The 21,830-nt window shown below is 46.4% G+C and overlaps 2 long non-coding RNA genes across 2 annotated transcripts; both read left to right on the top strand.

Moving 5' to 3' along the window:
• The first annotated feature begins 1,060 nt into the window (after positions 1-1,060).
• LOC107976606 (uncharacterized) lies at positions 1,061-5,142 on the top strand. The gene is made up of 3 exons (XR_010148782.1): positions 1,061-1,721; positions 1,808-2,008; positions 4,904-5,142. It is a non-coding gene; the product is annotated as an uncharacterized LOC107976606 (long non-coding RNA).
• Positions 5,143-13,453: 8,311 nt separating this feature from the next.
• LOC101058566 (uncharacterized) lies at positions 13,454-21,342 on the top strand. Its single transcript, XR_169936.6, has 5 exons — positions 13,454-13,938; positions 15,196-16,308; positions 16,398-16,481; positions 18,190-18,324; positions 20,851-21,342. It is a non-coding gene; the product is annotated as an uncharacterized LOC101058566 (long non-coding RNA).
• Positions 21,343-21,830: the final 488 nt, after the last annotated feature.

The following is a 21,830-nucleotide window of genomic DNA, read 5'->3' as shown; positions in this document are numbered from 1 at the left end:
AAAAATTAGCCAGGCGTAGTGGTGGGCGCCTGTAGTCCCAGCTACTCGGGAGGCTGAGGCAGGAGAATGGCGCGAACCTGGGAGGTGGAGCGGTGGAGCTTGCAGCCACTGCACTCCAGCCTGGGCGACAGAGCGACAGTCTTAAAAAAAAAAAAAAAGAAAAGCATGTCAGGGAGAAGACAGTGATCTTATTTTGAACCAATGGAGGGAAAAACTGGGTGAAATGTCTTTGAGATAGCATGGGATATGAGTCATTGAGTCTTTGGTGATTATAGATAATTCAGTCACCATTATGTTTATGACTTGTTGCTCTTATCATAATCTCTCATCACCTTGTCTCCTAAGTAGACTTGAAAGCTCGATATTGTACACCTTATTAGGAAAATACTCAATTGTCTTCTAGTACAGGAAAAATTCGTCTTGTGTGTGGAGTAAACAACATTTTTGCCCTTACCACCATGAATATCATGTTCCCTTTATCCTCACTGTGTCCCTCAAAACCAAGAAAACATCTGGGAGTAGAGCTCGTAGAATGTTTCAAATAAGCTGAAATTAAGAGTTTTGTAGCATTGAAATGGAGTCTTTACATCAAAGTATAACTTGAAAGAAGAAACTTAGCAATTACTCTGCCCAAATCCATTGATCGTGTAATCTTTCTTAGCTGAGAACGTTATGGAACAAAGGCCCGCAAGGGCCTGGCAGTTGAGACACTTCAGGCAGTTAAGAAAATTCATTTCACCTTTGCAGAATGTTTGGTACGTTTGGCCATCTGCCTCTGACAGCACAAAAGCCCTAAATTTAATACCCTGAAGAGCTAACGTTAAAGTGCAAAAACGAAGGTTGCAACAGCCCGACTTCGATACACTGAAAAGAACCAGGATACACCTGCACTTCTAATTTTTTCAATTTCAGCCCGAAGCCGGCCTGGTTCAAGCATTCCTCAGAAATTTCCAGCGCACGTTCCCCATCTGAAGGCTCACACCTGAGGGAGTAGAACACACTCCACATTGGTGCCTCCAACACACGGAATTTGCGCTCCCGGAAGCTTGCAACATGGTCATTGTTGAAGTGCTCCCCTTGAATTGGTCGCGCGTGGTGGCGCGCTCGTGTGGTCCCAGTTACTCGGGAGGCTGGGGTAGGAGCATCGCTTGAACCCAGGAGGAGGGAGGTGCAGTGAGACGAGATCGCGCCACTGCACTCCAGCCTGGGCGACAGAGCGAAACTCCATCTCAAAAAAAAAAAAAAAAAAAATCCTTAGGGACCGCCCAGAGGCTGGTGACACCTGCACTGGTACCTCCATGGCCGCGCCTCTGAGGTCACCGCTCCAGAAGGTCCCAGGCCGGCGTGGAAACCTATTACTAAGTGGGGCGGGTGGACACCAGCAGGTCCCGCCCTAAAGGAGTCCCGCGGACGCTTGGGCCTCAGTTCCTCTTTCCTGCCCAAGTATCTCCCCAGCTCTGACGAAACAGGCAACTTCCAGACTGTGGCGTTAGCTCAGCGACTGCAGTGAGCCGCCCGGAAGATCCTGGTCCCGTCAGCCAGCTGACCCACATGCGTTGCGGAGGCGCTGACCACCCCGCTTCGCTGGCTGCTGGGGGGTCACGTGAGGACCTCGGGGTCACGTGAGGTCCTCGGGCGCCGCAGGGAGGGCGGCATCCAAGTCTTTCTGCGCGTGCGCGAGCGTCCGCGGTCACTTAGGTAGAACAGTCTCAAATCGCACCGTTAGTACCGGCCCCCTTTGCCTTTCTGCCTTGCCCCTCCGAGTCCCGACCCAAGATCCCAAGTAATCGTCTTCCCCCTGCACCAGGGCCGGGACCAGGCAGCCAAGAGACGCGGAGACAGACTACTGGGACTGCGACGTCTCCTCTCCTGTTCGCTGCGATATGCCGGCGTCGTGTTGAGCGGGCTGCGGACACAGACAGCCTGCCCGGCCCCACTGAGTGTTTGATCCCCATCCTCGCAGCTCTCTAGAGGACCAGAGTTGGCGGTGCAGCCCAGCGGAGCTTCGGTGGGTGCGGATGTCACTAGATGACAGACCCAGCCCTGTCCCTCAGCCCTCAGGGCCCTTTTCCCAAAGCCTACAGCCGCAGAAAGTTCTCTTAGGATATCCCCAGACCCTGCAGCCAGCTTTTCCATTTTTCCTTCCTGGGGCCAGTACTTTCTACAGCGTCTACAGCCAAAGTATCTTATCCCAGGAGGGCCTTTATAACCATCTGCGCCTTTGGGACTTTTCCCCACTTGTTGAAATCCATGGTCTTGGCCTTTCTAGTAGCCTGTCTCTCACGCTTAAGATAGTACATGCCTCCCATCTGTAAAAATGGATCATCCACCGGGCGCAGTGGCTCACGCCTGTAATCCCAGCACCTTGGGAGGCCGAGGTGGGCGGATCACGATGTCAGGAGTTCAAGACCAGCCTGGCTAACATGGTGAAACTCCGTCCCTACTAAAAATACATACAAAAATTAGCCGGGCGTGGTGGCAGGCGCCTGTAGTCCTAGCTACTCAAGAGGCTGAGGCGTGAGAATCGCTTGAACCTGGGAAGCGGAGGTTGCAATGAGCCGAGATCGAGCCACTGCACTCCAGCCTAGGTGATGGCCAGACTCTGTCTCAAAAAAAAAAAAAAAACAAAAAAAAACAAAAAACTGTATACATTAAACAGATCCCACCTTTTTAGGCCTTTAGGACTCCAACTTAGGTTATCCTTTCCTCATGGCCCTTGATTATTAATCCATCCTAGGGCCATCTTCTCCTTTTCAGGGTGGAGGTTTGTTTGGCATGCTTTCCTCAGGCTGCTTTGTAGAAACGCATGATTCAAAACTAGGTACAGGCCAGCGCGGTGGCTCACACCTGTAATCCCAGCCCTTTGGGAGGCCGAGGGAGGCAGATTGCTTGAGGTCAGGAGTTCGAGACTAGTCTGGCCAACATGATGAAACCCCATCTCTACTAAAAATATAAAAATTAGCCGTGTGTGGTGGTGCACGCCTGTAATCCCAGCTACCTGAGTGGCTGAGGCAGGAGAATCGCTTGAACCCAGGAGATGGAGGTTGGAGTGAGCTGAGATTCCACCACTGCACTCTAGCCTGGGTGACACAGCGAGATTTTGTCTCAAACCAGACAAACAACAAAAAAACAACATCAGCTATAAATTTTCCTTTGGTGTATAGGTTAAGCACTTTTACCAAACAATATTTTTCTTTGAACTGCCCTGGCATTATGCAATTCTGAACTCTTTGAAGGCTCCTGCTTAGACTTCAGCTGCCACCATGAGGAAGCCCAAGAAGCCTGTAAACCCTGAATATCTGAGTTAGGCCTCAGTCAGTTTAGGAAGTTTATTTTGCCAAAGGTAAGGATGCACACCCATAACACAGCCTCAGGAGGTCCTGACTACATGTGCCCAAGGTGGTCCCAGTACAACTTACTTTTATACATTTTCGGGAGACATCAATCAATATATGTAAGATGAACATTGGTTTTTTCCAGAAAGGTGTGACAATTTGACACAAAGGCAGACTCGAGGCAAAGGCAGAACAACTCAAAGAGGGGAGTGGGTTTCCAGGTCATAGGTAGATAAGAGGCAAACGGTTGCATTCTTTTGAGTTTGATTAGCCTTTTCAAAGGAAGCAATCAGATGTGTATCTCAGTGAGCTGAGGAATGACTTTGAATACAGTGGGAGGCAGGTTTGCCCTAAGCAGTTCCTAGCTTCAGTCTTCTCTTTAGCTTAGTGATTTTTGGGGCCCCAAGTTTTATTTTCCCTTCGCGAGCCCATATGGAGAACTGAGGCCCCTGCCTGACAGTCCTAGCTGAGCTTACAGAACAACTTTCAGCCTTGGGAGTGAGGCCATTTGGACCTTCTTTGTTCTATACTTCAGAGAATGGAGTTATTTTTGAGATGTAGTCCATGAGTGTGGTTTGAGAAAAACAGCTACTAGCTGGTATGTTGCAATTGGGTGGGAATGAATGGCAAGCCAGAACTGACAGAAAGGGAAGAATAGCCATGGTATCTCTGTGAAGTGGACATTCCAGAGAGAGAAGTGGGTATTCCAAAAGTGAGTGGGCTTGTGAGGAGCAACGAAGACATCCATCATGATGAAACAACAATAAGACCAAGTTTTGAGCTGGGGTGGAGAACAATTCTCTGGGTGGCCTCAGACCCCAACCCAGTTCTTCTTTTCATGCTTGTGGTTTAATTATTATTACTTTTTCTTTTTCAGACAGAGTCTCACTCTGTTGCCCAGGCTGGAATGCAGTAGCACAATGTCGGCTCACTGCAAACTCTGCCTCCTGGGTTCAAGTGATTTTCCTGCCTCAGCTTCCCGAGTAGCTGGGACTACAGATGCATACCACCATACCTGGCTAGTTTTTGTATTTTTAGTAGGGACGGGGTTTCACCATGTTAGCCAGGCTGATCTCCAACTCCTGACCTAAAGTGATTCACCGCAGCGTCCCAAAGTGCTGGGATTACAGGCACGAACCATTGCGCCTGGCCGTGGTTTTCAAGAATAACTGTAGAGCCAGGCGTGGTGGCTCACACCTTGAAATCCCAGCACTTTGGGAGGCCAAGGTGGGCGTATCACCTGAGGTTGGGAGTTTGAGAACAGCCTGACCAACATGGAGAAACCCTGTCTCAACTAAAAAAAAAATACAAAATTAACCTGGCGTGGTGGTACATGCCTGTAATCCCAGCTACTTGGGAGGCTGAGGCAGAAGAATTGTTTGAATCTGGGAGGCAGAGGTTGCCGTGAGCCAAGATCGTGTCATTGTACTCCAGCCTGGGCAACAAGAGCGAAACTCCACCTCAAAAAAAAAAACAAGAATAACTATAGAATATGCTTGGAATGCAGTATCCTGAGATAGGGGAGGAACTGGCTGGAACAGCCTGGACTTTGTTTCTTTTTCCCCTAGAAGCGACATGTCCTCCAACATTTTAGCCCAGCAAGTCTTGTGGCCCCTGAGGATATAACCCAGAGAGGGCTGCTTTCTGGGATTTCTCGGCTGTGGTTCAAGTGGAGTCCACACAGTTGAGACCCTGTCTGCCCTGGGCAGCTTTCTTGACCCTTGGGGGACCAGCTCACAATAAATCCTAGGCTTCTGTTGCTCCTTGCTGCCTATCCATAAGCAATAAACCTGCTTCAGCTCATTCACTCATGGGTAATTTTTGTATAGCTATTATAAAAGGGGTAATATGTAATGCTAAATACTCCAGTAACAATCATGGGGTTCCATTAAGTATAAATTGTGTGCATGGGTGTTGTATATCACTGGACTCAAGTTGATAACCAGTGTACAGTGAAACTGATTAACACTGAGTAGTACCTGGAAGGAATAAAGAATAGGTAGCGGCCGGGCACAGTGGCTCATGCCTGGAATCCCAGCACATTGGGAGGGATCACCTGAGGTCAGGAGTTCAAGACCAACCTGGCCAACATGGTGAAACCCCGTCTCTACTAAAAATTAGCCAGGCGTGGTGGCACACACCTGTATTCCCAGCAACTCGGGAGGCTGAGGCAGAAGAATCGCTTGAACCCAGGAGGCAGAGGTTGCAGTGAGCCGAGATCATACCACTGCACTCCAGCCTCGGTGAGAAAGCAAGACTCTGTATTCAAAAAAACAAAACAAAATAAAAAAAGAGTAAGTAGGTAGGTCCAGAGACTAAACATAGTGATATCTTGTGGCAGAAAGATGAATACCCATCACCTGTTTAGAAAGGCTTTTGCCTTATCCACTTACTTGTAGAGTCATCATACAGGAGATTGATAGTGATAGGAGGCAGGTAAATTTTTAGGCAGACAGGGATGGGTCCCTGGTGAAACTCAACCTTCGAGCTAAGGATAGTCTGAAGCCTGAAAACCAAGCTACAAGTTCTGGCTAAATCCACAAACCAGATTTAGAGATCCCATTCCTGTTTGGCATGCTCTTTCCTGATTGGTCTTTATCCTTCAGCTATTTTTTATAATATATATTTATAATATATAATATTTTATATATAATATATATAATATATATAATTATATAATATTATATATATAATAAATATATATACTATATAATATATATAATTATATATAATATATAATATTATATATAATATAATATATATAATTATATATATAATATATATATATGAGATGATGTATTGAATCATTACCTCCCTTCCCCAATTGGTCCTCTACACTTTTGTGCCTATTTCTGAATGGTGTTTTTCAAGCATACCCACAGACCAGTCAGCACACACTTCCCCATTTCAAGCCTATAGAAACCTCTAGACTCGGCCACAGACCAGTCAGCACACACTTCCCCATTTCAAGCCTATAGAAACCTCTAGACTCGGCCTCATCACTAGCAACCCACCTTTGGGTCCCATCTTGCTGTTGAGAGCTTTTCTTTTGCTCAACAAATTCTACTCTGCCTTAGTTACTCTCTGGTGTCCATGTACCTCATTCTTCTCGGCCGTGGGACAAGAACTTGGAGCTCATTGAACTACAGTAGTAAAAGAGCTGCAACAAGATCTAATAAAATAATGCTTAAAGATACTATTATTAAATTACACTTAAAACATCAGGCATGGTGCCTCACACCTATAATCCCAGCACTTTGAGAGGCCAAGGTGGCAGGATTGCCTGAGGCCAGGAGTTTAAGATCAGCCTGGACAATACAGTGAAAACCTGTCTCTACAAAAAAATTTAAAAATTTGGCCAAGTGCAGTGGCTCACACCTGTAATCCCAGCACTTTGGGAGGCTGAAGCGGGCAGATCACCTGAGGCCAAGAGTTCAAGACCAGCCTGACCAGTATGGTGAAAACCCGTCTCTACTAAAAACTCAAAAATTAGTTGGATGTGTTGGCAGGTGCCTGTAATCCCAGCTACTTGGGAGGCTGAGGCAGGAGAATCCCTTGAACCTGGGAGTTGGAGGTTGCAGTCAGCCGAGATCCCACCACTGCACTCCAGCCTGGACGACAGAGTGAGACTCCATCTCAAAAAAAAAAAAAAAAAAAATTAAAAATTAGTAGGCTGAGGCAATACATGCCTGTAGTCCTAGCTATTCAAGAAGCTGAGAAGGGAGGATCACTTGAACCCAGAAATTTAAGATGTAGTGAGCTATGATCACTCCATTGCATTCTAATCTGGGGCCTGGGTTACAGAGTGAGAATATATTTCAAAAAAAATTTTTTTTTAATTACGCCTAAATTTAAAAACAAAGGCTCTTTCTCTTTTTTTTCTTTTTTCTTTTACTTTTTTTTTTTTTTTTTTGGGGACAAAGTCTCGCTGTGTCTCCAGGCTGGAGTGCAATGGTGTGATCTTGGCTCACTGCAACTTCCGCCTCCCGGGTTCAAGTGAGTCTTCTGCCTCAGCCTCCTGAGTAGCTGGGTTACAGGCGTGTACCCCCACGTCTGGCTAATTTTTTTGTATTTTTAGTAGAAATGGGGTTTCACCGTGTTAGCCAGGATGGTCTTGATCTCCTGACCTCGTCATCTGCCTGCCTTGGCCTCTCAAAATGTTGGGATTACAGGTGTGAGCCACCGCCCAGCAAGGCTCTTTCATTCTTTTTTTTTTTTTTTTTTGAGACGGAGTCTAATTATGTGGCCCAGCCTGGAGTGCAGTGGCACAATCTCGGCTTACTACAACCTCCACCTCCCGGGTTCAAGCAATTCTGCTGCCTCAGCCTCCAGACTGGCTGGGATTATAGGCGCACACCACAATGCCCGGCTAATTTTTCTATTTTTAGTAGAGATGGGGTTTCACCTTGTTGGCCAGGATGGTCTCGAACTCCTGACCTCAGGTGATCTGCCCACCTCGGCCTCCCAAAGTGCTGAGATTACAGGCGTGAGCCACTGTGCCTGACTGGCTCTTTTTTTTTTTTTTTTTTTTTTTTTTTGGGACACAGTCTTGCTGTGCCACCCAGGCTGGAGTGCAGTGGCATAATCTCGGCTCACTACAACCTCTGACTCCTGGGTTCAAGCAATTCTCCTGTCTCAGCCTCCTGAGGAGCTGGGATTACAGGCGCCTGCCACCACACCTGGCTACTTTTTGTATTTTTAGTAGAGACAGGGTTTCACCATGTTGGCCAGGCTGGTCTCAAACTCCTGACCTCAGGTGATCCACTTGCCTCGGCCTCCCAAAGTGCTGGGATTACAGGCATGAGTCACAGCGCCCGGTCTTCTTTCATTCTTAAATTAAAAAGTGTACACATTTCAGGGCAGGCGCTGTGGCTCATGCCTGTAATCCCAGCACTTTGGGAAGCCCAGGCAGGCAGATCGCTTGAGCTCAGGAGTTTGAGACAAGCCTGGTAACATGGCAAAAATCCTGTCTCTACTAAAAATACAAAAATTAGCCAGGCCTGGTGGTGCATGCCTGTAGTCCCAGATACTTGGGAAGCTGAGGTGGGAAGATTGCTTGAACCTGGGGGGTTGAGGCTGCAGTGAGCTGAGATGGTGACACTGCACTCCAGCCTGGGCAGAGCTGTCCAGACCCTGTCTCACACACACATACACACTATATATATATATAGAGAGTATATTATAATAATATTATATATAATAATAATAATATATAATAATATTATATATTATAATATTATGTATTATATATTATATATGATGATGTGTTGAATTGCAACAGTGATTCTTGAAGGCATAAGTTAAATGCATAGGTTCTTTAATTATATAAATGCACAATATTAATTCATGTAAGTATCACGTCACAGCAAAGGCAGATTTTTTCAAAATATGTCTTAGTTCCTTAATCACTCTCAACATTCCAATAAAAAGCAAGCAGCAAATCCACTCTGCTTTTGATCATAAAGTGAAGACATAGAGAAAATTAAAGCCATAATACAAGTTAGAGACTGATGTTTTATATCATGTGCCCTCACCATGCATTTGCACCAGTTTTTTGCTGACGATGAAATATGAAGCAAACAGGCACACAGAGATAGTGAGTCAGCCCAAATTAATGTAAACTATCATGGTAATAACTACTTAAAATTCATTAGGAGACCACAAGAAGTACAGAGCGTGTTCAGAAACCCAACAGCCAGCCTCCAAAAATAAAGCGAAAGAGAAAATATACAGGTCATTTCTTCTCCAGAGAATCAAGGGAGATTAAAATATTTCAACTGGGCTGGGTACAGTGGCTCACACCTGTAATTCCAGCACTTTGGGAGGCCAAAGCAGGTGGATCACTTGAGGTCAGGGGTTCAAGACCAGCCTGGCCAACTTGGTGACATCCCATCTCTACTAAAAATACAAAAAATTAGCTGGGCATGGTGGCAGGCACCAGCTACTTGGGAGGCTGAGGCAGGAGAATCGCTTGAACCCGGGAGGCGGAGGTTGCAGTGAGCCACTGCACTCCAGCCTGGGCGACAGAGAAAGACTCTGTCTGAAAAAAAAAAAATAAGAAAATCAACTGAAAGTAGACTGTTAGAATTTGTCACCCTTCTGTAAAATTTTTACAAGTATTTGCATGCTAAGAAGACACCTTTCAGAGTTGGCTAACAACTGTTAATGAGCATCCGCCAGATACAAAGCCCTATTCCATGTCAGCTGGGGTTGGTATTTAGAAATCCAAGGTAAGCAGGACAGTCTGTGGCCATAGCATAGTTCAGTATAACTACTAGCACTTGTCTGATGCAAGTAATGTAACTAAATGTAAACAGTCATAAACAATAAGAATTTATTGGCTCATAAAAAGGCAAAATTATTGTCAATATAGAATCATTTTTCAAAATCAATGATAAGGCTGGGCACAGTGGTTCACGCCTGCAATCTCAGCACTTTGGGAGGCTGAGGCGGGTGAATCACGAGGTCAAGAGATCAAGACCATCCCGGGCCAACATGGTGAAACCCCCGTCTCTATTAAAAATACAAAATTTAGCCGGGCATGGTAGCGTGTGCCTTTATCTCAGCTACTTGGGAGGCTGAGGCAGGAAAATCGCTTGAACCAGAGAGACAGAGGTTGCAGTGAGCCGAGATCGTGCCACTGCACTCCAGCCTGGTGACAGAGCACGACTCTGTCTCAAAAAAATAAAAATAAAAAAATAATCAGTGATTACTGTCATTCTATGTCTATATTTTCCAGAGTCCACTGGAGTTTAAAACATCAAAATTTGACTCTCTAATTTGCTATATTGTTAGTATTATGAGCAATTGAGAAACTCATTTTTTACTAGTAATTAGTGTCTCTGAGGTGATTTCAAAGGTAATCATCTACATAATTGTCTTTAAAAAGATACAGCTATTGTGCAAATGTGGTTTATTATCAGAACTGAATGAATTATTTCATCTAGCAAAAAAATGTTAATTACAATTGAAATTTAAAGGTAATTCTACTTCAGGGACATAAATATAGTCATCTGGGTCATAATTTAGTAAATTGCCTAATTGGTTTACTTCAATAGCCAAGACTGTGAAATAATTGCAATATAACATCTGTTTCATACAGTGTTTTACTGCTTTAAAAATGCTTCTACTTTTTTGTTGTTGTTTTTGTTTTGTTTTTTGTTTTTGGAGATGAAGTCTTACTCTGTAGCCCAGGCTGGAGTGCAATGGCGTGATCTTGGTTTAATGCAACCTCTGCCTCCTGGGTTCAAGCGATTCTCCTTCCTTGGCCTCCCAAGTAGCTAGGATTACAGGTGTGCGCCACTGCACCTGGCTAATTTTTCGTATTTTTAGTAAAGACAGGGTTTCACCATGTTGGTCAGGCTGGTCTTGAACTTCCAACCTCAGGTAATCCACCCACCCCAGCCTCCCAAAGTGCTAGGATTACAGGCGTGAACCACCGCGCCCAACCAAATGCTTCTACTTTTAAAAATCAATGTATTGATATTCATAACTCTTCAGGGAAGTCAACAGCACTGATGTAGAATCCTTATTTTTCAGGTGAAGAAACTTGAGACACAGCTCTACAGTACAGTTGTCTCTCAGTATACACAGAGGATTGGTTATTGGTCTTATAACCATTACAGGACCCCCAAGTATAGCAAAATCCAAGCATACCCAAGTCCTGCAGCTGGCCCTGAGGAATAAGAGTATAGGAAAATTGGGCCCTCCCCATACAGGGTTTCACATCCCGTGAATACTGTATGTTCAATCTGCATTTGGTTGAAAAAAAGCAGTGTATAAGTCGACCCATGCAATTCAAACCCATGTCATTCAAGAGTCAACTGAGGCTAGGCTCGGTGGCTCACGCCTGTAATCCCAGCACTTTGGGAGGCCGAGGCGGGTGGATCACCTGAGGTCAGGAGTTTGAGACCAGACTGGCCAACACGATGAAACCCCATCTCTACTAAAAATACCAAAAATTAGCAGGGTGTGGTGGTGCATGCCTGTAATCCCAGCTACTTGGGAGGCTGAGGCAGGAGAATTGCTTGAACCCAGGAGGCAGAGGTTGCAGTGAGCCGAGGTTGCGTCATTGCACTCCAGCCTGGACAATAAGAGCGAAACTCCGTCTCAAAAAAAATAAAAAAATAAAAAAATAAGTCAAACAACTGGGTAAATAGTAGAGGTAGGTCTGAAGTATAGGACTCCAGACTTCCAGTCCAGTTCTCCTTTGCACTAAGAGTACAGAAGACTACTTTAAAAAGCAGATCCTGCCCAGTGTGGTGGCGTGTGCCCTAGTCCCCAGCTACTCCAGGGAGGCTGAGGCCAAAGGATCTGAGCCTAGGACTTGGAGACCAGCTTGGGCAACATAGCCACCCCGCCTATTTAAAAAAAAAAAAATAGAGAAGCTGATACTGGCTCTGTGTGACTTTGAGCAAATTACTCAATCTCGTAGTGATTGAGCAAATCACTCAATCTCATAGTGAGGCAGTTAGTTTATCTGTAATATGGGACTATTCACTGGGTAATAACTTCACTGAGGGTAATAGGTGCTAAAACCTGTGGAGCACTTAGAACAGTGCTGGACAAATACTAAATTCTGTATAAATGTTGGCAATTCTACACCACTTTAACTTCTGTGATGGAAGCCTTATATTGTATACCTTATTAGTAATATACTCAAGGACACATGTAGGGCATGTTTCAGTTTTGTGGATATTGAAATACAGGGAAAACCATATTTTTGACTCGCAATATTCCCATGTTTTCGGCTTCATTATATTCCCACAATGTCCTTCCAACCAAGTAAACATGTCAAAACTGTGCCAAGAATACTTCCCTGGGATCACACACCACTGAGATATTTAATTATTAAAGAAGCTGAAATCAAGAGTATTGCAGTATTAAAACAGGACACACACGAATCAAAGTGTAACATAATTTTAAATAAAAACTACGCAATTAGTCTCAGACCAAATCCATTAATGAGCATATGGAGTTACCTAACATTTTAGTATAAAAAATGTTAGGTCAAAGCCCCGGATGACCAGGCTGCAACACTGCAAATTGTTTATAAAGAAGTGTTTTGAAGGCCGGGCGCGCTGGCTCACGGCTGTAATCCCAGCACGTTGGGAGGCCGAGGTAGGTAGATCACCTGAGGTCAGGAGTTCGAGACCAGCCTGACCAACAAGGTGACGCACCGTCTCTACTAAAAACACAAAAATTAGCCGAGCGTGGTGGCAGGCGCCTGTAGTCCCAGCTACTCGGGAGGCTGAGACAGGGGAAATGCTTGAACCTGGGAGGCAGAGGTTGCAATGAGCCAAGATCGCCCCGCTGGAGCGCCGCTGCACTCCAGGCTGGGCGATTGAGCAAGACTCCTTCTAAAAAAAAAAAGTGTTTCCAGGAAGTGTTTCCAGGTTGGGTGCGGTGGCTCACGTCTGTAATCCCAACACTTTGAGAGGCCGAGGCGGGCGGATCACTTGAGGCCAGGAGTTCGGGACCAACCTGGACATAGGGAAACCCCGTCTCTACCAAAAAATGCAAAAATTAGCTGGGCGTGGTGGCACATGCCTATAATCCCAGCTACTCAGGAGGCTGAGGCACGAGAATCACTTGAACCCAGGAGGCTGCGGTTGCAGTGAGCCGAGATGGCGCCACTGCACTCCAGCCTGGGCGACAGCGAAATTCTGTGTCAAAAAATAAAATAAAATAAAAAGCCGAAGGTCTTCAGAGCACCTCGGACCAGCGGAGGTTAAAGCTTATCTACAACAGCTTGCAGCAAGCTTGCTTTGGTAAACAGTCTGGGGCCAGGAGGTACCCACAGTCCTAGTTACGCCAAATTCAGGCCGAAGGGCGACCTGTCTCCGTGCTCCTGACAAACTTCCAGCCCCCGTTTCCCATCAGAGCCTCGTCCAGGTGTTCCCATTTAAAGGCTCCACCTGCGCAGGGCGGGTGCCACAAAATGAGGAGAGTTTTGCAAACAAACGCGGCCGTTGCTCCAAGGTCTCGGGTAACCGATTGGCAAAACCTAGGTCTTCCCACTTAGGGAAGATGGCCCAAGAGCAAGAAGGCGAAACAAGAGGCCGCCGGACCCGCGAAGCCCCGAGCTCAGAGGTCGCCCAGTGCTCGGCCCCGCCTCTGACGTCACGGCTCGGTGGGACTCCCGGAGCCCGGATGCGCGCTGGGACTCGGTGCAGTCCAGCTCCACGGTCGCGCGTCCCACAGCTCCCTTCACGTCCGTTCCTCCGTTTCCCCACCTTGGGAGGGCCAGGACTTCCGAGGCTTTAGGGGGCAGGAAGCTGCGAGAAGGTGGCGCTTGCTTAGGTGAGGCGCGGAGGATGGTATTAGAGAGAGGAACGTGACTGGAAGCTCCCTGGCCATGGACGATCGCTGGGTTCTAGGCGCCTGCTCGCCCCAGCGGTGGACGGTCACGTGATACCCCCCAGTGTACCTTTCCTGCAGCGTGTTACGTGGCGCACAGAGAACGTCGCTTCCAGAGGACCGTTTTTTCGTAACTGGCAGTAGTAATCTGGCGGTTGACACTCTCATTGCCTGTATAGGCTGATGGCCCACTCACCTTTTTAGCTGGGCTCCTGACCTGTCCGGCCAGAAAGTTGCCATTGGGGTAAGGTGGATGGCGTGGGGGAATAGGGAAGGGCCTCAGCACAGTTTCTGAACACTTCTTCCACACCAGGTTCCGGAGGCCGCAGATAGGGAAAGCAAGGGCCAGTAGGGCAGTTTTCTCTTGTGTTCCCTATTCTTGTTGAGACTGTGAGTATGGTGGAGTGACCCTCTGGCTGACCTTTGTCCCTCCTGCCAAGACTTTTTCTTGCAGGACTATTCCCCACCCAGTGGGTGAGTTTGCTTACTTGGTGGGTGACAGTACCGTGACCACAACCAAGGATTTGACAAGGGGATGTTATTACTTGCAACAAGTAAGGAAACACTGGGGGTAATTCTTAAAGCAGTGCCTCCCTGAACAAAGGTGAAAACAGTGCTTTTATTAGTCGTATGTAGAGATGGAGCAAAAGCCGTGCTGGTGCAGTTTTCCATCATGTTTCTACATACCTCGCATGCATAGAAAATAGCAAATAAGGCTGGGCGCAGTGGCTCATGCCTGTAATCCCAGCACTTTGGAAGGCTGAGGCAGGCGGATCACCTGAGGTCGGGAGTTCGAGACCAAACTGACCAACATGGAGAGAAACCCTGTCTCCACTAAAAATACAAAAGTAGCCGGGCATAGTGGCGCATGCCTGTAATCACAGCTACTCGGGAGGCTGAGGCAGGAGAATCGCTTCAACCCGGGAGGCGGAAGTTGCTGTGAGCCGAGACTGCGCCATTGCACTCCAGCCTGGGCAACAAGAGCGAAACTGCATCTCAGAAAAGAAAAAAAAAAAAGAAAGAGAGAGAGAGAGAAAGAAAGAAGGGAAAGGAAAGGAGAGGGAAGGGGAGGGGAGGAAAAGAGGGACGGGACGCAGTGGCTCACACCTGTAATCCCAGCACTTTGGGAGGCTGATGAGGGAGGGTCGCTAGAGGCCAGGAGCCCAAGACCAGCCTAGGCAACATAGGGAGACCCAGCCGATATTGAAAAAAAATAGAAAGAGAAAGAAAATGGCGAAAAAGAAGCTCCTCCCTATGAGACAGGGCAGGGACCCCCTCTTAAAGGCTTGCTGAGTATCTAAGCATAGAAATACAAAAAAGTCTTGAGTTCTTTCAAGAGAAATTACCAGCACATAGCTAGCCCTGAGAGTAAATAAGTAACTTAATAAAAAGGTAATAGTAGCTTAAAATGATAGCCAAGGAAGTTAAAATCATGGGGTATTTGGTTTTGTGTAGAAATGAAAGATAACATTTTAACATAGGTCTTTCCATTGTTTTTCAGAAACCTGGACCCCTACTGAATGGATCTGCTGGCACCTAGACCTCAGAGAAGGGGGAACTGAAGACTGAAGTCTGACCACTGTTCTTTGTTGAAAATTTCTTTCTCAGGGGCTTGGAGGGATCACATCTACAATCCTGAGCTAATATTCTCTTATGCTGTCCCCAAAATTTAAACGAAGCTTCTCTTTCTTAACCCATTGCAAATGAGAAAAATCTTGAATCTCCCTATGACTGTAAGCCCTTATTTCAAGATATCCCGCCTTTTTAGGCCAAAACCAAAGTGTAACCTCCATCTATTGATTTACAATTTTGCCTGTAACTTTGGCTTTCCTGAAATTTACCCCAGCCTTAAAAAAAAAAAAGAACAGAAAAAGAAAACTGCAAGGCATCAGGGAGGTCAGAATTTGGGCATGAGCTGCCTGATCCTCCTTGCTTTGCATCTTTGCAAATAGATGCCTTCAGCTGTGCATGATGGCTCACACCTCTCATCCCAGCACTTTGGGAGGCCAAGGCGGGAGGATTGCTCCATCCCAGGAGTTCGAGATCAGGGGCAAAATGCCGAAACCCTGTCTCTACAAAAAATTTAAAAATTAGCTGGGCATGATGGTGCACTTCTGTAGTCCCAGCTACTTGGGAGGCTGAGGCAGGGGGATTCCTTGAGCCCAAGAGGTTGAGGCTACAGTGAGCCATCATCGTGCCACTGCACTCCAGCCTGGGAAACAGAATGAGACTCTGTCTCAAAACAAAACATTTGAAAAATAACAAGTTCAGGTGCAGTGGCTCATACCTGTAATCCCAGCACTTTGGGAGGCCAAAGTGGTCGGATCACTTGAGGCCAGTAGTTCATGACCAGCCTGGCCAACATGGCAAAACCCCATCTCTACTAAAAATACAAAAATTAGCTGGGTGTGGTGGCTGGCAACTGTAGTCCCAGCTACTCCGGAGGCTGAGGCAGGAAAATCACTTGAACCCAGGAGGCGGAGGTTGAAGTGAGCCGAGATCACACCACTGCACTCCAGCCTGGGCAACAGAGCAAGACTCCGTCTCCAAAAATAACAAAAAATAAACACATGCCTTCCTTCCTACTGCTGCACAACCTCACTGTGTCAGGCAGGTGAGTGGACCCCAGTTAGGTTCTATAACACCTGGGCGAGGGTTTTTAGTATGGTAATAAGACTTAGCCACATTTTGTATCCATCTCAGGCATCTCTGGATCCAGCTGGTTTTTGTTTTGCTGAGGCTCGGCTTCTTCCTGGAACTTTTTGAAACAACACTCAAGGGTCTCAAGTGGGTATTTTTTCATGTTGTATACCCAAAAACCTGAAAACCCAGGGCCCTGGGTTACAGTATTTCCACGTCGTATACCCAAAAACCTGAAAACCTGGGGACCGTGGGTTCCAGTACTTCCTGGCGATCTTACCCACTACCACCATCTAGTCAATTTGAACCACCTCCTCAACCACCTATGAGGGCCTAAACACTCTTTCACTCCCTTTCCTGCTAGCACCCCTCAAGCTGATAAAAATACTTTGGTCTTTAAAGCCGACTGGAAATGCTGAGTCAAAATAAAATTTGGAATATTTAAAGTGGATTCAAAAATATTTCAGCAATGCAGACAATTGTGAATAATGAAGCTGTTGGTAATATATGTCTTGATATCCTATACAACAAACAAATTGTCTGAATATGTACGAGTGATTTTTTTTTCTTTTGTTTTTTTTTTTTGAGATGGAGTTTAGCTCTTGTCGCCTAGGCTGGAGTGCAATGGCACGATCTTGGCTCACTGCAACCTCCGCCTCCCGGGTTCAAGCAATTTCCTGCCCCAGCCTCCTGAGTAGCTGGGATTACAGGTGCCTGCCACCACGGCCGGCTAATTTTGTATTTTTAGTAGAGATGGAGTTTCAGCATGTTGGCCAGTCTGGTCTCGAACTCCTGATCTCAGGTGATCTGCCCACCTCAGCCTCCCAAAGTGCTGGGATTACAGGCATGAGCCACTGCACCTGGCCCCTTTTTCTTATTTTTCATTACCAACAGTTTGCCCTGACAGATATACGAGTGATTTTTTTGAAAACTGTGCAGTCACAGTTATTGTGGAGCCATATAATCTTGCACTTTTCAGTCCTGCAGGGCAAAAAGATTATAACAGAATGACCCCCACAGCTATCCACAATCGGATGTATTAATTTTTTTTTTTTTTTTTTTTTTGAGACGGAATTCACTCTGTTGCCTAGGCTGGAGTACAATGGCACGCGACCTCGGCTCACTGCAACCTCCGCCTCCCGGGTTGAAGCGATTCTCCTGCCTCAGCCTCCCAAGTAGCTGGGATTACAGCCGTTTGCCACCACGCCCAGCTAATTTTTGTATTTTTAGTAGAGACGGGGTTTCACCATGCTGGACAGGATGGTCTCGAACTCCTGACCTCAGGCGATCTGCCCGCCTCGGCCTCCCAAAGTGTTGGGATTACAGGTGTGAGCCACCGTGCCCAGCTAGATGTATTAATATTTATAGTTTATCTTCTTTTTTTTTTGAGATGGAGTTTTGCTCTTATTGCCCAGGCTGGAGTGCAATGGTGCGATCTCGGCTCACTGCAACCTTGGCTCTCTGCAACCTCTGCCTCCTGGGTTCAAGTGATTCTCCTGCCTCAGCCTCCCAAGTAGCTGGGATTACAGGCATGTGCTACCACTCCCGGATTATTTTATATTTTTATACAGACCAGGTTTCTCCATGTTGGTCAGACTGGTCTCAAACTCCCTACCTCAAGTGATCTGCCCACCTCGGCCTCCCAAAGTGCTGGGATTAAAGGCGTGAGCCACCGCCCCTGGCCTTATAGTTTATCTTCTAGTGGTCTTCTATCCTCATTTGAAAATGTGAAAAGTGGGTACCTGAGATAATTCACTGACTCATTGTTTCTTGGAACCAAAATTGATCTCAGAAGTGTAACCCTGTACTACTGAGAAGCTTAACCAAGGACAAATACAATCCCCTCACTCCACAGATGGCTGACATGATGGTCTGTGACCTGAAAGTTGTTGAATAGTTGGAGTGTTCTGCATTCATGTGGAAGAGGCTAAAGGATGTTTGATGAAGCACTATGGGCTGCCCTGGAAGAGGACTGAAGAAGCAGCTGCAGGTGAGTGCTGCTCTGAACATAATCCAGGACACTTTGTACATAGTTGGTGGTTCTGTCACACTTAAAGCAATGTTAATTTCTTTATTTTTATTTTTTTAGAATCAAGGTCTCTGTTGCCCAGGCTAGAGGGCAGTGGTGCAATCACAGCTCACTGCAGCCTCAACATCCCAGGCTCAGGTGATTCTCCCACCCCAGTCTTCCCAGTAGCTGGGATTACCAGTGCATGCCACTATGCCTGGCTTTTTTTTTTTTTTTAATTTTTAATTAACTTTTTTTTTTTTTTTTTTTGAGACAGAGTCTCTCTCTCTCTCTCCCACCCAGGACAGAGGGCAGTGGCGCAATCTGGGCTCACTGCAACCTTCACCTCTCAGGTTCAAGCGATTCTTGTGCCTTTGCCTCCCAAGTAGCTGGGACCACAGGCATGTGCCACGACACCTGACTAATTTTTGTATTTTTAGTAGAGACAGGGTTTTGCCATGTTGGGCAGGCTGGTCTCAAACTCCTGGCCTTAAGCGACCTACCCGTCTCGGCCTCCCAAAGTTCTGGGATTACAGGCATGAGCCACCATGCCCGGCCCTCTTTTTTTTTTTTTTTTTTTTTTTCCTGAGACGCAGTCTCGCTCTTTTGCCCAGGCTGTAGTGCAGTGGCGTGGTCTCGGCTCACTGCAACCTCCGCCTCCCGGGTTCAAGCAATTCTCCTGCCTCAGCCTCCTGAGTAGCTGGGATTACAGGTGCCTGCCGCCACGCCCGGCTAATTTTTTGTATTTTTAGTAGAGACTGGGTTTCATCATATTGGCCATGCTGGTCTCAAACTCCTGACCTCATTATCTCCCCACCTTGGCCTCCCCAAGTGCTGGGATTACAGGCATGAGCCACCGCGCCTGGCCCATTTTTTAATTTTTGCAGAGATTGGGTCTCACTATGCTGCCCAGGTTGGTCTTGAGCTCCTGGGTGCAAGCAATCCTCTTGCCTTGACCTCCCAAAGATCTGGAATTATAGGCATGAACCTCCATGCCTGGCCTAAAAGCAATGTTTAAATCCAATTAAAAATTAAAATTTGTTTTTTGTAGTTGTAGAGGAACTGCTCCGTGCTGGTTCCCCAATAGCCTAGGACAACTCTGTTAGCCTTGACAAATTTGGCATCCAACCTGAGCCTGGTAAGGTCACGAAGCCTTTTTGGAAGAAAGAGGGATGTGGGCCAGGTTAAGGGCTATGATAAGACTCCCTGGGATCTTGTAGTGCATGTTCTTGCCTAAGCAGTGAATTGGGAGGATTAAGTTTCCTCCCAATGTCCTAGTTGTTACTAGACAGTGTGGGCTGGGTTAGATGAAATGGAAAAGATTTCCCTGGGTCTGATAGTACATACTACCCATCAGTGAATATTTAGAGATTTAGAGGCTGGGCTCGGTGGCTCAAGCCTGTAATCCTAGCACTTTGGGAGGCTGAGGCAGGCAGATCTCTTGAGCTCAGGAGTTTGACGCAAGCCTGAGCAACATGGCAAAACCCTATCTCTATAATTTTTTTTTTTTTTGAGATGGAGTTTTGCTCTTGTTGCCCAGGCTGGAGTGCAATGGCGCGATCTCGGCTCACTGCAACCTCTGTCTCCCAGGTTCAAGTGATTCTCCTGCCTCAGGCTCCCGAGTAGCTGCAATTACAGACATGCATCACCATGCCCAGCTAATTTTGTATTTTTAGTAGAGATGGAGTTTCTCCATGTTGGTCAGGCTGGTCTCGAACTCTCAACCTCAGGTGATCCGCCTGCCTCCACCTCCCAAAATGCTGGAATTACAGGTATGAGCCACCGCATCCAGCCTACAGAAGATTTTTTAAAAAATTAGCTGGGTGTAGTGGCACACATCTGTGGTCTCAGCTACTTGGGAGGCTGAGGTGGGAGGATTGCGTGAGCCCAGGAGGTTGAGGTTGCAGTGAGTCGAAATCGCACGACTGCACTCTAGCCTAGGCAACAGAGCGATACACGACAGAGCAATACACTGTCTCATAAAAACAAAACAAAAACAAAAACAACAAAACTCAAACAGCAAGAGATTTACAGTGGTAGGATTGAAGCAGCTGCCTGAATGGTGTCTTAGTTGTAAAAGTTTGTAGATGCTTGGCTGGGCGCCATACACTTTGGGAAGCCGAGGTGAGTGGATCTCCTGAGATCAGGATTTCGAGACCAGCCTGCCCAACATGGAGAAACACCGTTTCTACTAAAAATACAAAAAGTTAGCCAGGTGTGGTGGTGGGCGACTGTAATCCCAGCTACTCGGGAGGCTGAGGTATGAGAATTCCTTGAACCTGGGAGGCGGAGGTTGCAGTGAGACGAGGTCACGCCACTGCACTCCAGCCTGAGTGACAAGAGCAAAACTCCGTCTCAAAAGAAAAGAAGAAAAAAAGTTTGTAGATGCTGAGCAGAAGGCAACTTATATCTGAAAGTAAGTCCAAAACTGTGCTTATTGGTGTGGAACTGCTCCTGTCACACCCCCGATCTCTTCCTCTCTCTTACCCTGACCTCTGTTCCTTTAAGGAAAGAAACGTCCACTCTGCTCCAGTCAACCCCACTGCTGGTGTCCTCTGCACTGCCTTGCACTCCCTGAAGAGAGCCTGGGCAACAGAGCGAGACTCCATCTCAAAAAAAAAAAAAAAAAAAAAAAAAAAATTGGGGACTATGTATATAGATTTACTACACTGAAGCCCTCCAGCAGTCTAAGAACTGATGCCTCTAACGAAGGAAAGGACTGCATGTTTCTGATGAAGCTACCATGACCTACCAGATTTCCAACGCCTGCCAAAATTAATCTATTTGTCTGTGGTAGAAGAGGCCATACCATTGTGGCCCTTGAAACTTACTGTATGATGTTTTATTTAGTGAACAGTTCACATACCCAAATGGTTGTAACTGATACTGCTGAATATATTGTAAGAACAGAAGTGTTAAGTATGTATAGCACTTCTTTTGATTGTAAGGAATGTTCCCAGTGGGGAAATGCCATAATTAAAACAGTGATCGTGGGATGAATACACGATTAAGAGCTTACCTTCATAATAGTAAAACAGTACAGGATGCCAGAAGGAAGGGAGGAGAGGGGATAATACCACTATACTGATGAAGTAGCTAGAAGAAAGAGGAGTGCTTAAGGAAACTATCCAGCAGGCTATTGAGACTGACCTCTCATTTGGAACAGTTCTAGTGAGCCTTTTCAGCTACAAGTGACGGTGACTGACAGTTACACTGATTGGAGCCTGTGGCAATAGGCAGTAAGTGCCATTTAGGGTTTTGGGCACAGCATTTGCCTGACACCGCTGCCTGGTATACTCCATTTAAGCAGCAATTGTTGGCTTGTTAGTGAGTGCTTTTGGACACTTAGACACTAACAAAGAAAGCATCAGCAGGTATTGTTATATTCTGACATGTCCATTCTTGGATGGATCAAAAATGAAAACATCAACAAAGAAGGTAATGCTCAGCGAGCATCCATTATTTAATGGAAATGGTAATCCAAGAAA

This window comes from Pan troglodytes, chromosome 11 (genome assembly GCF_028858775.2).
Source record: "Pan troglodytes isolate AG18354 chromosome 11, NHGRI_mPanTro3-v2.0_pri, whole genome shotgun sequence".
NCBI lineage: Eukaryota > Metazoa > Chordata > Mammalia > Primates > Hominidae > Pan > Pan troglodytes.
Note: the sequence above shows the minus strand (reverse complement) of the source record. Positions and strands in the feature narration are given on the sequence as shown.